Source organism: Rhinatrema bivittatum, chromosome 3 (assembly GCF_901001135.1).
Source record: "Rhinatrema bivittatum chromosome 3, aRhiBiv1.1, whole genome shotgun sequence".
NCBI classification, from domain to species: domain Eukaryota; kingdom Metazoa; phylum Chordata; class Amphibia; order Gymnophiona; family Rhinatrematidae; genus Rhinatrema; species Rhinatrema bivittatum.
The window spans coordinates 520145590-520158602 of NC_042617.1; the positions used below are offsets into that span (position 1 = coordinate 520145590).

Here is a 13013-nt window from a genome sequence, read left to right on the forward strand (position 1 = left end):
GTCCGTCTCACCATCTTGACCAGGTGGACGGTAGTATACCCCTATCACTATTGTCTTCCCCGACACACAAGGGATTTCTACCCATAAAGATTCAATTTTGTATTTAGTCTCATGCAGGATGTTTATCCTGTTGGACTCTATGCCATCCCGGACATAAAGCACCACACCTCCTCCCGAGTGCTCCTCTCTGTCATTGCGCTATAATTTGTACCCCGGTATAGCACTGTCCCATTGGTTATCCTCTTTCCACCAAGTCTCTGAGATGCCAATTAAGTCTGTCATCATTCACTCCTATACATTCTAATTCTCCCATCTTACTTCTTAGACTTTTTGCATTAGCATACAAACATTTCAAAGTTTGTTTTTTGTTTGTATTTTCATTCTGCTTTTTAATTGATAGGGATAAGTTAGAAATTTTTAGCTCAGGAGAGGTTTTAGTTACAGGCACTTGGACTACTTTTCTAATTATTGGAACCTCACTGTCGGGATGCCCTAATTCTAATGCATCATTAGTATCCTTTAAAGATACCTCTCTCCGAACCATGCGCTGCTGAGCGATTGTCGGCTTTCCCCTTTGTTCTAGTTTAAAAGCTGCTCTATCTCCTTTTTAAAGCTTAGCACCAGTAGTCTGGTTCCACCCTGGTTAAGGTGGAGCCCATCCCTTCGAAAGAGACTCCCCCTTCCCCAAAAGGTTCCCCAGTTCCTAACAAAACTGAATCCCTCTTCCTTGCACCATCGGCTCATCCACGCATTGAGACTCCGGAGCTCTGCATGCCTCTGGTGACCTGCGTGTGGAACAGGGAGCATTTCAGAGAATGCTACCCTGGAGGTTCTGGATTTAAGCTTTCTACCTAAGAGCCTAAATTTGGCTTCCAGAACCTCCCTCCCACATTTTCCTATGTCATTGGTGCCCACATGTACCACGACAGTCGGCTCCTCCCCAGCACTGTCTAAAATCCTATCTAGGTGACGCTTGAGGTCCGCCACCTTCGCACCAGGTAGGCATGCTACCAGGCGATCCTCATGCCCACCAGCCACCGAGCTATCTACATTCCTAATAATTGAATCACCAACTATGACGGCCGACCTAACCCTTCCCTCCTGGGCAGTAGGCCTTGGGGAGATATCCTCAGTGAGAAAGGACAATGCATTACCTGGAGAGCAGGTCCTTGCTACAGGATCCTTTCCTGCTGCACCTGGTTGGTGTTCTCCCATCATGAGACCTTCTTCCTCCAAGGCAGCACCAGGGCTGCCAGTCTGAAGTTGGGACTTGACTACTATGTCCCTGAAGGTCTCATCTATATACCTCTCTGTCTGCCTCAGCTCCTCCAGGTCTGCCACTCTAGCCTCCAGAGATCGGACTCGTTCTCTGAGAGCCAGGAGCTCTTTGCATCGCATGCACATGTACAACTTCTCACCGGTGGGTAAAAAATCATACATGTGACACTCAATGCAAAAGACTAGGAAGCCCCCCTCTTGTGCTGGACTGCTGTCTTCATCTCAATTTTGATCAGTTCCTAGTTAAGTTTTAGATTGCTATGGGAGTAGGAATGTGTCTAACGTCCTTTAAGCGTAAGCACCAATCCCCCGCAACCAAAACAATATACTACCAACGTATGCATGAATATAGAAAGTCCATACTCCAAACCAAACGAGAATATTACGCCAAAAAAATACATGGTCTGCAACACAATCCCAAGGCCCTCTTCTCCATGGTTGCCGATCTAACCTCGCCCTCCCTCACACAACAACCTGCAATTTCCTCAAAAAATCGGTGCAATGAGCTTGCACAATTTTTTAAAAACAAGGTATCCTCCATCACAGCACAATTCTCTCGCAACAGCTTCAAAATCTGTCTCCCCTCTATAAACTCACCAATCTCCCTTTCCACTTTTGATTCCTCTTCCTCCCTGGAAGTTGAGAACATCCTAAAAAAAATGAAACCCTCTTCACATCCCTCTGAAACTATTCCTTCTAAACTCTTACTATCTATACCCAAAGTGATCGCCAAACCTTTATCGAATATTCTTAACTGTTCCTTAGAGCATGGCACAGTCCCTAATTTTCTCAAGCAAGCAGTAGTGAAACCGCTACTCAAAAAACCCAATCTTGACCCTGCCACCCTATCTAATTACAGACCCGTCTCCAATCTACCCCTCCTAGCTAAAGTCCTGGAAAAACTAGTTAATTCACGCCTATCTGATCACCTAGAACAGAACAATATTCTCCCATCCACCCAACACGGTTTCAGGAAGCATTTAAGTACTGAAACCCTACTGCTCTCCCTACATGATACCCTCATCAGAGGAATCGACTCAGGATCCTCTTACCTGATTGCAATGCTTGACATTTCTGCTGCATTTGATACAGTCAATCACGATGTCCTCCTCAATATCTTGAAGAGTATCGGGATTACTGGCAATGCCCTCACCTGGATTCAATCGTACCTCCAAAATCGCTTCTTTACTGTTTTAGTGGACAACAATGAATCTGACCCCATCAGTCTCCCTCAAGGTGTGCCCCAAGGATCCTCTCTCTCTTCTACCCTCTTTAATATATACATGCTTCCCCTTACCACGCTTCTCACTAACCTTCACATCAAGCATTTCATATATGCTGACGATGTGCAACTCATTTTCCCATTCTCTGACTCTCTACAAACTGCGCTACAGAACTGGGAATCCTGTCTCTCCTCTATCAACCAACTCCTCAATGACATGCAGCTAGCTCTAAATCCCAACAAAACTGAACTATTAATCATATCTAACAGGCATCCGCTCCCAGACATTCCTTTTGCATACTCATCTACCACTTTCCCCCCGCACACTCGCAACCTAGGTGTCCTTATTGACAATCATCTCACCTTTAAACCATTCATTAAATCCATCCTAAAGGAATGCTACTTTAAGCTCCAAACGATAAAAAAACTCAGACCCCTGCTTCATTTCTCCGACTTCCGCACAGTTCTCCAGTCTATCATTTTGTCTAAAATAGACTATTGTAACGCTCTCTTCCTCGGCATCCCTGCAATACATACCAAGCCTTTACAACTTTTGCAAAACACCGCCGCTAGGATTCTGTCAAACACAAGAAAAAGAGACCATATTACCCCCACACTCATAGAACTACATTGGCTCCCAATAAAATCACGAATTCTTTATAAAGCACTCTCCATCATTCATAAAAGTCTGTTAAACTCCAACCTCAACTGGATCAACCCCCCCCTCCTCCCCCGCACCTCCAACAGACCCACCCGCACAGCCCTTCAAGGGACCCTTCGTGCCCAACCCATCAAAACTTTCAAACTCTCCTCTACTATTAGCAGAGCTTTCTCCCTCGCCAGCCCCACCTTATGGAACTCCCTACCCCATGATATACGCCTAGAGACACATACACCCAAATTCAAAAAAAAACTGAAAACCTGGCTTTTCCAGCAAGCCTACTCCATATCCCCCCCCACCACTTAGAATTTCCCCTTTAGAGAATTCCTCTATAATATATACTCTTCGAGCTATGACTATGAATGCCTTCGATTTAACACTAAGAATTTGCCTGCTGTTTTTTGTACTTTGAACTCTCCTATCTGTGTATATAGTTGGTTTACTCATATTGATTTATATTTATATCTAGTTTTCACCCCCCTGTTTAATGTACTCTATTGGTTATATGTAAGGGCCCCGCCCAAAAGTTAATCTTGTTCCGCTGTTATATGTAAGGGCTCCGCCCAAATGTTTTTGTTTTTTGTAAACCGATGCGATGTGTCAACGGATGTCGGTATAAAAGAGACCTTAAATAAATAAATAAATAAATAAATAAATAAATAAATAAAATGTATTAGTGAATTCAATATGGGGCGGATTTTAAAACAAGCGCGAATAGCCTACTTTTGTTTGCGCTCCAGGCGCAAACAAAAGTACGCTGGATTTTAGTAGATACGCGCGGAGCCGCGCGTATCCGCTAAAATCCTGGATCGGCGCGCGCAAGGCTATCGATTTTGTATAGCCGGCGCGCGCCGAGCCGCGCAGCCTACCCCCGTTCCCTCCAAGGCCGCTCCGAAATCGGAGCGGCCTCGGAGGGAACTTTCCTTTGCCCTCCCCTCACCTTCCCCTCCCTTCCCCTACCTAACCCACCCGCCCGGCCCTGTCTAATCTCCCCCCTTACCTTTGTCGGGGGATTTACGCCTCCCAGAGGGAGGCGTAAATCCCCACGCGCGAGCGGGCCTCCTGCGCGCCGGGCCGCGACCTGGGGGTGGGTACGGAGGGCACGGCCACGCCCCCGGACCTCCCCGGGCCGTAGCCACGCCCCCGTACCCGCCCCCAAAACGCTGCCGACACGCCCCCGACACGCCGCGACGACCGGGCCCGCCCCCGACACGCCCCCGACACGCCCCCCTCGGAAAACCCCGGGACTTACGCGAGTCCCGGGGATCTGCGCGCGCCGGGAGGCCTATGTAAAATAGGCTTCCCGGCGCGCAGGGCCCTGCTCGCGTAAATCCGCCCGGTTTTGGGCGGATTTACGCGAGCAGGGCTCTGAAAATCCACCCCTATGTGTCTGGTAGTGGCCTACTGGGCTCTGATTGAATTCTCAATAAAGGTTTTGTTGGGTTTTTTGGTTTTTTTTTGTGAAAGTGGCACTTGCCTATAAATTAAGGGATGACCTGGGGGGGGGGGGGGGGGGTTGGGAAATACAAACAGTCTAACTTCAGTTAGTCAGCCTGAGTGACTCACTGCTCTCTTGATTAACAAATGTTGGTGCCTATTCAAACCCAATCACACTACCTCAACACCTTTCCAAGGTGAGTAACTGAGCTGAACTATTCAACTTTTCTACTTAGGTATATACTGCTCCTAGCTTATTTCTAGCTTCTGGATAATTTTTGGGTTGGTTGTTTTTTTTTTTGTGGGGTTTTTTTTCAATACAAACACTCAGTTTGTATTGCAGACTTTTAAAAATAAACACACTACCTACTGCTACCTTATTGACTGACTATTTAAAAATACAGTCTAACTTGTTTATTCACTGCCTTTCTGACTATTAAAGGCACAAACACACTAAATAATATTCCCAAATAGTTAACATTGCCCCAATACTTTTAAAAAATACAATGTCCCAAGCAAAAACTTACTGATTCCTTTCAGCCACCAGCAAGGTGATCCTCTCCTCTCAGGATTTGGTGAGACAGGTAACAGTGGTGGGGCTGCTTGGCAATAGTGATCATAATATGATCAAATTTAAATTAATGACTGAAAGGGGAACAGTATGTAAATCTATGGCTCTAGCACTAAACTTTCAAAAGGGAAACTTTGAGAAAATGAGAAAAGTAGTTAGAAAAAACAGGCGTGGGCCTTGTTTAAAAGTAGCATCCTAGAAGCACAGACCAGGTGTATTCCATGCATTAAGAAAAATGGAAGGAAGGCAAACTGATTACCAGCATGGAAATGTTCCCAAATTTAGCTTAGCCGGTTCAGCACTGAGAAGCCTCCAGAAGATCTAACCTCACTGAAGGGCCTGTCCCTTAATCTAAAAAAATACCCACCTCTACCCTGACTCCCAATCGCTCGGTCATTTTTGATGCAGGCTTGTCTTCGTCTGTTAAAGAAAGTTTCAGACTTTAAAATGTGTAAGGCTGAATGCACATCACTATTATATACAGGGAGGACAATAATGAAAGCCATTTCTGGGGGTAAAGCGCTCTTTTATCCACAGAAATAGGCTGTTTGATTACTGTCCATCCTCTACACAAGTAAAGGTAGGAGCATATAACAAGGCATATTTCTGGTTTGGAGTTCGGACAGGGGGAAAACTATAGCCAGAGAGCAAAGTGTTAGGTCCCTTTAAGGGCTGCAGCTGGAGAGCTAAGCCAGCTCGGGATTATGATGTCTGATTATGACATCACCATAGTAGAGGTTTGAAACCAGGCAAATCCTTTCTTTCTTGCTCTTTGCAACAGACGTCCTCTGTTGCTCCTAGGCTGTGATCCCTGTGCTTTGGTGTCGTGCCTCCAGTGTCTCCTGTGTCATCGTCCCTCCAGCGTCTCTTGGGTCTTCATGCCTCCAGCGTCTCCTGTGTCTTCATGCCTCTAGCGTCTCTTGGGTCTTCATGCCTCCAGCATCTCCTGTGTCTTCATGCCTCCAGCGTCTCTTGGGTCTTCATGCCTCCAGCGTCTCCTGTGTCTTCATGCCTCTAGCGTCTCTTGGGTCTTCATGCCTCCAGCGTCTCCTGTGTCTTCATGCCTCCAGCGTCTCTTGGGTCTTCATGCCTCCAGCGTCTCCTGTGTCTTCATGCCTCTAGCGTCTCTTGGGTCTTCATGCCTCCAGCGTCTCCTGTGTCTTCATGCCTCCAGCGTCTCTTGGGTCTTCATGCCTCCAGCGTCTCCTGTGTCTTCATGCCTCCAGCGTCTCTTGGGTCTTCATGCCTCCAGCGTCTCCTGTGTCTTCATGCCTCCAGTGTCTCCTGTGTCATCGTCCCTCCAGCGTCTCCTGTGTCTTCATGCCTCCAGCGTCTCTTGGGTCTTCATGCCTGCAACGTCTCCATGTTCCTGTGACCATCACTTCGTCTCTTCACTATCTGCCACAGACCTTCTGCCTGGACTACGCTGTCTCTTCAAGAGATTGGTTCCTATCTTGCTGGGTGAACGCTCTATATCTTCCTTCTCTTTCCTCTCTGCCCACCTGCCTTTGCTGTTCTTTGCTTTTCATTCCCTTTCTCTGTCTTGTTTATGCTTCCCCTTTTCCTTTCCCTTACTTCTCCTTTTAGCAAAACAGTTTTAGTGGTTAATATTATTTCCCTCCCATGTAAAATTCCCTTTTATTACCATTAGAGGGTCCCTGAGGGAGAGATAGAGCTGTGGGTTAATAGGGACAGACAGGGAGAGTTTGTAAAGCTAAAGAAGCCCAGCCAGTTGTACAGTCTGAGCTGATCCTATCAGCACCCTCAGAGCCGACTGAGACAGGTGCAGCATTCAGCTCTGCAAAAACATTCACTTAAAATCCAGTTGGAGTTACTGTGAAATTCCTTTTCTTCTTCCCCTGCTTGTAATACAGTCTTCATAACAAGCTCTGTTTATTAGCACTGTGGATCCTAGGTAAGTGAGTTTTTCAGTGATTCTGGTATTTTTTTGGATGTGCCTTCTTTATTTGTCTGGATACTGTGAAACCCCAGGTTTAGGGAGTCACAATGTCCTCAGAAAGCCCTCATGAAGGAGCAGGTGGTAGGGTACTTGGGAAACCCAGTTGGTGGGTGGGAGGTTGTCAGGAGAGAGGCACAATTGCAGGAGCAGGCAAGGCCTCTGCAGTGCTTGCTAGGATCTTCAAGGTCCAAGCAAGTGAGCAAGGGTTTAACCTCCGAGTGTCAAGTGAAGCAGCTTTTGCTTTACTTCTGCTAAGAATGTTGTATTCCAGGGAGGTAAAGGAAGAGATGTGATGTGTGCTCTTCATTCCTGCCATGAATATTTCATCCTGTATTGCAGGGGCAGAGCCAGAAGCAGCACAGCTCTTGCTCTGTTTTCCCTGTGAACATTTAAGTGAAGGCTAAGCAATCTTGTATTGCTTAGCAGATAATAACGGGGGTTAGCGAGCGGTAGGATAGGATTAAATTATAAGTTAGGAGGGAAAGGGGAGGGGGAGAAAGTAAAGCTAAGGGGCCAATGAAAAGGAAGTATTTTGAATTGAGGAGCTGGGATTGGTTGGGGTAATAGTTAGTTATGGCAGAGAGCCCTTTCGCGCCTCAGTTGGGTGCGAGAGGGCTGAGGGAGCAGGCTGGAATAATTTCCCTCCTCCCTCCCTTACGGGAGAATCATTGGATGTTATTCAATGTGTGTTGTCTTTATTGATTGTCACAGTGGCGGGTAACCCCAGCCCAATATGGTTGATTTTGTTATGTGTTGTTAAAAGGCATTGGGGGGGGGGGAGGTATCTCGTGTAGCGTGGGGCTGCTACATGAGGTGGCCAATGAACAAGAGGGGGTCGAAGCTCAGAGGCCGGGGTACTTACCCACGCTGGTGCGAGGCGGGGTAAGGAAATGGACTCTATGGGTGTAGCTCTACCACTGGGTCGAGGTGGGGAGCAAGTTGTTAAGGGGATGAAAGGGGGGGTGAGTGTATATGTTGAATAGTGTATTAAGTGTTAGGGGCTCGGGTCATGTTATAATAAACTGCGGCCTTTATTTAACCAAAACAAACATTGTGTGGGATTATAAAGGGGGAGGGGAAGCAATTGAAAGCGAGTCTTGCCTCTCTGTTTTTCTTGGGGTGGGAGGCTGCAGGAAGGAGACAAGGATGAGGCAGGAGCTCTCGTGCCACTCTCCAGTCCTTATGAATATTTCATTCAAGGACAAGGTGGGGAGATGAACCCAAGCTGTGGCAGCAGATCCTGCTCGCTCCTGCCGTGAACATTTGATTATGGGGGGAGGGGGAGGGGGAGTCAGAGACACGGAGCAAAAGCTCCCTCCATGAACCTCTGGTTTGGGGCTCTGGCAGTGGCTGCCTGGGACTGAGCTGTGGGTCTCATCTGGGTCTGGATGTTTCCCAGCCTTGACCTAAATAATCAAAGTATGCAAGGTCTGGCCAATCCCATCTGAATTTTAACCTGAGGTGATAAGGAATGCAAAAGTACACATCTAGATTTGCTTTGTTTATTGCCCCCTCAAAAATATCCCTGCCTGCTTTTTGTGAGGGCACGGTGTTAAAGGAAAGCTCTGCATATAGTTTTCCCTCTGTCCGAACTCCAAACCAGAAATATGCCTTGTTATATGCTCCTACCTTTACTTGTGTAGAGGATGGACAGTAATCAAACAGCCTATTTCTGTGGATAAAAGAGCGCTTTACCCCCAGAAATGGCTTTCATTATTGTCCTCCCTGTATATAATGGTGATGTGCATTCAGCCTTGCACATTTTAAAGTCTGAACCTTTCTTTAACAGACGAAGACAAGCCTGCATCAAAAATGACCGAGCGATTGGGAGTCAGGATAGAGGTGGGTATTTTTTTTAGATTAAGGGACAGGCCCTTCAGCGAGGTTAGATCCTCTGGAACTGCTCAGGCTAAGTTTTCAGGAGGCTCCTCAGTGCTGAACTGGCTAAGCTAAATTCCCTGTACGTACCCGGATCAGTCCAGACTCCTGGGTTTTGCCCCCCCTCTAGCAGTTGGAGACAGAAGTTTATCAAACAAACCTATGCCTTATCTAGGCTGGTGCCACCTACAGTCTGGCAGTCTTCCTCTGTCTCCTAGCAGGTGGAGGAGGTGCAGAACCTACAGTCTGTGCTGAGGCCTAGTTTTTCAGTTCTAGATAGTATTGTTAGCTGGGTAAAAAGAAGGATAAAGTTAGAATAAGGTATAGGAGCGCAGTGGTTTGCCTGCAGGTCCAGTCTCCTGCCTCCCGGGGGGTTGTGAGGTCCGGAGGGGACCATCCCCCCTGGTTTCCGAGGCCGCTGAGGTGTGGGGTGCTTTGCCCTCCTGCCAGCGTGAATTCGTGACTGGGGGTGATACCGGGGAGCCCGGCTCACTCCCCCCAGTAGGTCCAGGACCCGGAGACTATTGGGCGAGTATATTTAAAAAAAAAAAGTTAAAAATTTTTTTGTGTGTTCTGTCGGGGCTTCATTCTCCTTCCCTTCCGGTCGCATTTGGGTGCTTGCGCGCCATTTTCGCCACCTTCCGAGTGATTTTCGGGGCTGTTTTTTGCTGCAGCATGCCACATCGGGCCGCTTGTAGGGCCTGCGGCACCGCACGGGCGCAACTGTCCTGGGACAATTTGTGTTCCGATTGCCTCTCCGGAGGCAAGGGAGTCTCTGCGGCCACAGGCAGGGACCTGGTGAGGGTCCAAACAGTGGCCGGAGCATTTGGGAACTTACATTCTTCAGGTGCCGACACATTCCCGTGGGAACGCCCCAAGGCGCCAGCGGCACGGGGGGAGGACGACCCTCAACCGCGATTGTCACCACAACGCAGAGTCCCTAAGGGGGACAGACCTGCGAGACCCAGCTGTGCTGCCAATCCAGAGGTCCCTGAGGGGGATCAGACAGATTTGTCTTCAGACTCTTCTTTTTCGTCTGATTTCGTGTTGCTTATGCATAAAGCCTTCAAGGCACGCAAAGATTGCCATTTAAATACAGTCTCGAGCGGTATGTGATCCGAACTGTGCGTGCGGCAAACGCAGGTGTGCCCGGCACTAATGCACCTCTTTCTACCGCACCTTACTGTATTGGCCTGTTTGTGATAACCAAGATCAATGCCTGTAGCTCAGATGGAAAGTAGGACATCAGGAAATGCTTACATATCTCCTTTCTTTCTCTTTCCGGTTCCGCTCATCCTGCAAACTTCAGCACCGGTGCAACTATTCCCACCCCTCTTTCCACTGCTCCCTCTGCTCTCCCCTACCCCAAGCCTCTCCCTCTCTATCTTCCCTCCACCCTCTCCCATCAATCTCCCTGCCTTATCTCCTGTTCTCCCCTTCCATCTTTTTCTCCTTTGCTCCTTCCTGTTATTGTATCGACTCCTCCCACCCTCCTTCCAATGCTCTTCTGCTCTCACTCCTCTCCCCTAGCCCATGCCTCCCTTCTCTATATCTTCCTTCTCCTTCCTCTCTGCCCACCTGCCTTTGCTGTTCTCTACTTTTCCTCCCCTTTCTCTGTCTTGTTTATGCTTCCCCTTTCCCCTTTTCCTTTCCCTTACTTCTCCTTGACATCCCGTGTGTATTTGGTCTGATTGCAGTGCATGCGCTTCGAAGAAAAAAAAATGGTAAGGAGACTTTGCAAACATCGCTTTGTGCCCTATAATACTTTTAAAGGTCCTTGGTCAGCGGATTTGGCCGGCTGAATTCGGAATTTAGCTGGACAAACCGCAAAGTGTTAAAATTGTGGGCCAATGAATGGCTAACTTACCTGGATAAAATGGGATGACTGGGTGTGGGGCTTATGTTTAGCTGGGCTGCATATAGTTTTCCCCCTGTCCGAACTCCAAACCAGAAATATACCTTGTTATAGGGATGTGAATTGTTTTAGGACGATTAAAATTATCGTCCGATAATTTTAATATCGTCTTAAACCGTTATGGAACACAATACAATAGAGATTCTAACGATTTATCGTTATAAATCGTTAGAATCGTGAGCCGGCACACTAAAACCCCCTAAAACCCACCCCCGACCCTTTAAATTAAATCCCCCACCCTCCCGAACCCCCCCCCAAATGAGTTAAATAACCTGCGGGTCCAGCGGCGGTCCGGAACGGCAGCGGTCCGGAACGGGCTCCTGCTCCTGAATCTTGTTGTCTTCAGCCGGCGCCATTTTCCAAAATGGCGCCGAAAAATGGCGGCGGCCATAGACGAACACGATTGGACGGCAGGAGGTCCTTCCGGACCCCCGCTGGACTTTTGGCAAGTCTCGTGGGGGTCAGGAGGCCCCCCACAAGCTGGCCAAAAGTTCCTGGAGGTCCAGCAGGGGTCAGGGAGCGATTTCCCGCCGCGAATCGTTTTCGTACGGAAAATGGCGCCGGCAGGAGATCGACTGCAGGAGGTCGTTCAGCGAGGCGCCGGAACCCTCGCTGAACGACCTCCTGCAGTCGATCTCCTGCCGGCGCCATTTTCCGTACGAAAACGATTCGCGGCGGGAAATCGCTCCCTGACCCCCGCTGGACCTCCAGGAACTTTTGGCCAGCTTGTGGGGGGCCTCCTGACCCCCACGAGACTTGCCAAAAGTCCAGCGGGGGTCCGGAAGGACCTCCTGCCGTCCAATCGTGTTCGTCTATGGCCGCCGCCATTTTTCGGCGCCATTTTGGAAAATGGCGCCGGCTGAAGACAACAAGATTCAGGAGCAGGAGCCCGTTCCGGACCGCTGCCGTTCCGGACCGCCGCTGGACCCGCAGGTTATTTAACTCATTTGGGGGGGGTTCAGGAGGGTGGGGGATTTAATTTAAAGGGTCGGGGGTGGGTTTTAGGGGGTTTTAATGTGCCGGTTTTGCGATTTTTAGATTTTTAGATTTTTCACGATTTTTCACGATATTTTACCCCCCCAAACGGCAACAATACGATTCCCTCCCCCTCCCAGCCGAAATCGATCGTTAAGACGATCGAGGACACGATTCACATCCCTACCTTGTTATATGCTCCTACCTTTACTTGTGTAGAGGATGGACAGTAATCAAATAGCCTATTTCTGTGGATAAAAGAGCACTTTATCCCCAGAAATGGCTTTCTTTATTGTCCTCCCTGTATATAATGGTGATGTGCATTCAGCCTTACACAATTTAAAGTTTGAACCTTTCTTTAACAGACGAAGACAAGCCTGCATCAAAAATGACCGAGCGATTGGGAGTCAGGGTAGAGGTGGGTATTTTTTTTAGATTAAGGGACAGGCCCTTCAGTGAGGTTAGATCCTCTGGAGCTGCTCAGGGTAAGTATTCAGGAGGCTTCTCGGTGCTGAACCGGCTAAGCTAAATTTGGGAATATTTCCAGCCGCCAAGCTGTGATTGAAAATTTATCCAGTAAACGGAATCAACTCTTGTGGTCACTTAGCAGCTCTTCTGAAAACTTACCCCTTACTTTGAATACAGAAATGGGCACAATTAACTTTGTGATAACCAATATCAATGCCTGTACCTCAGATGGAAAGTAGGACATCAGGAAATGCTCACATATCTCCTTTCTTTCTCTTTCCGGTTCCGCTCGTCCTGCAAACTTCAGCACCGGTGCAGCTACTCCCATCCCTCTTTCCACTGCTCCCTCTGCTCTCTCTCCTCTCTTCTACCCCATGCCTCCCCCTCTGCATCTCCCCTCCTCCCTCTCCCATCAATCTCCCGGCCTTATCTCCTGTTCCCCCCTTCCATCTTTTTCTCCTTTGCTCCTTCCTGTTATTGTATCAACTCCTCCCACCCTCCTTCCAATGCTCTCCTCCTCTCCCTCCTCTCCCCTAGCCCATGCCTCCCTTCTCTATATCTCCCTCCTCCTTCCTCTCTGCCCACCTGCCTTGCTGTTCTCTACTTTTCCTCCCCTTTCTCTGTCTTGTTTATGCTTCCCCTTTCCCC

General features: G+C 48.3%; 1 long non-coding RNA gene across 2 annotated transcripts; it reads left to right on the forward strand.

Moving 5' to 3' along the window:
* The first annotated feature begins 6470 nt into the window (after window positions 1–6470).
* Window positions 6471–10452, forward strand: LOC115088852. Of its 2 annotated transcripts, none has more exons than XR_003855935.1 (3): window positions 6471–6630; window positions 8919–8971; window positions 10317–10452. It is a non-coding gene; the product is annotated as an uncharacterized LOC115088852 (long non-coding RNA). The 2 variants fall into 2 exon arrangements; XR_003855934.1 differs by lacking the exon at window positions 6471–6630 and adding an exon at window positions 7034–7084.
* The last annotated feature ends 2561 nt before the right edge of the window (window positions 10453–13013 follow it).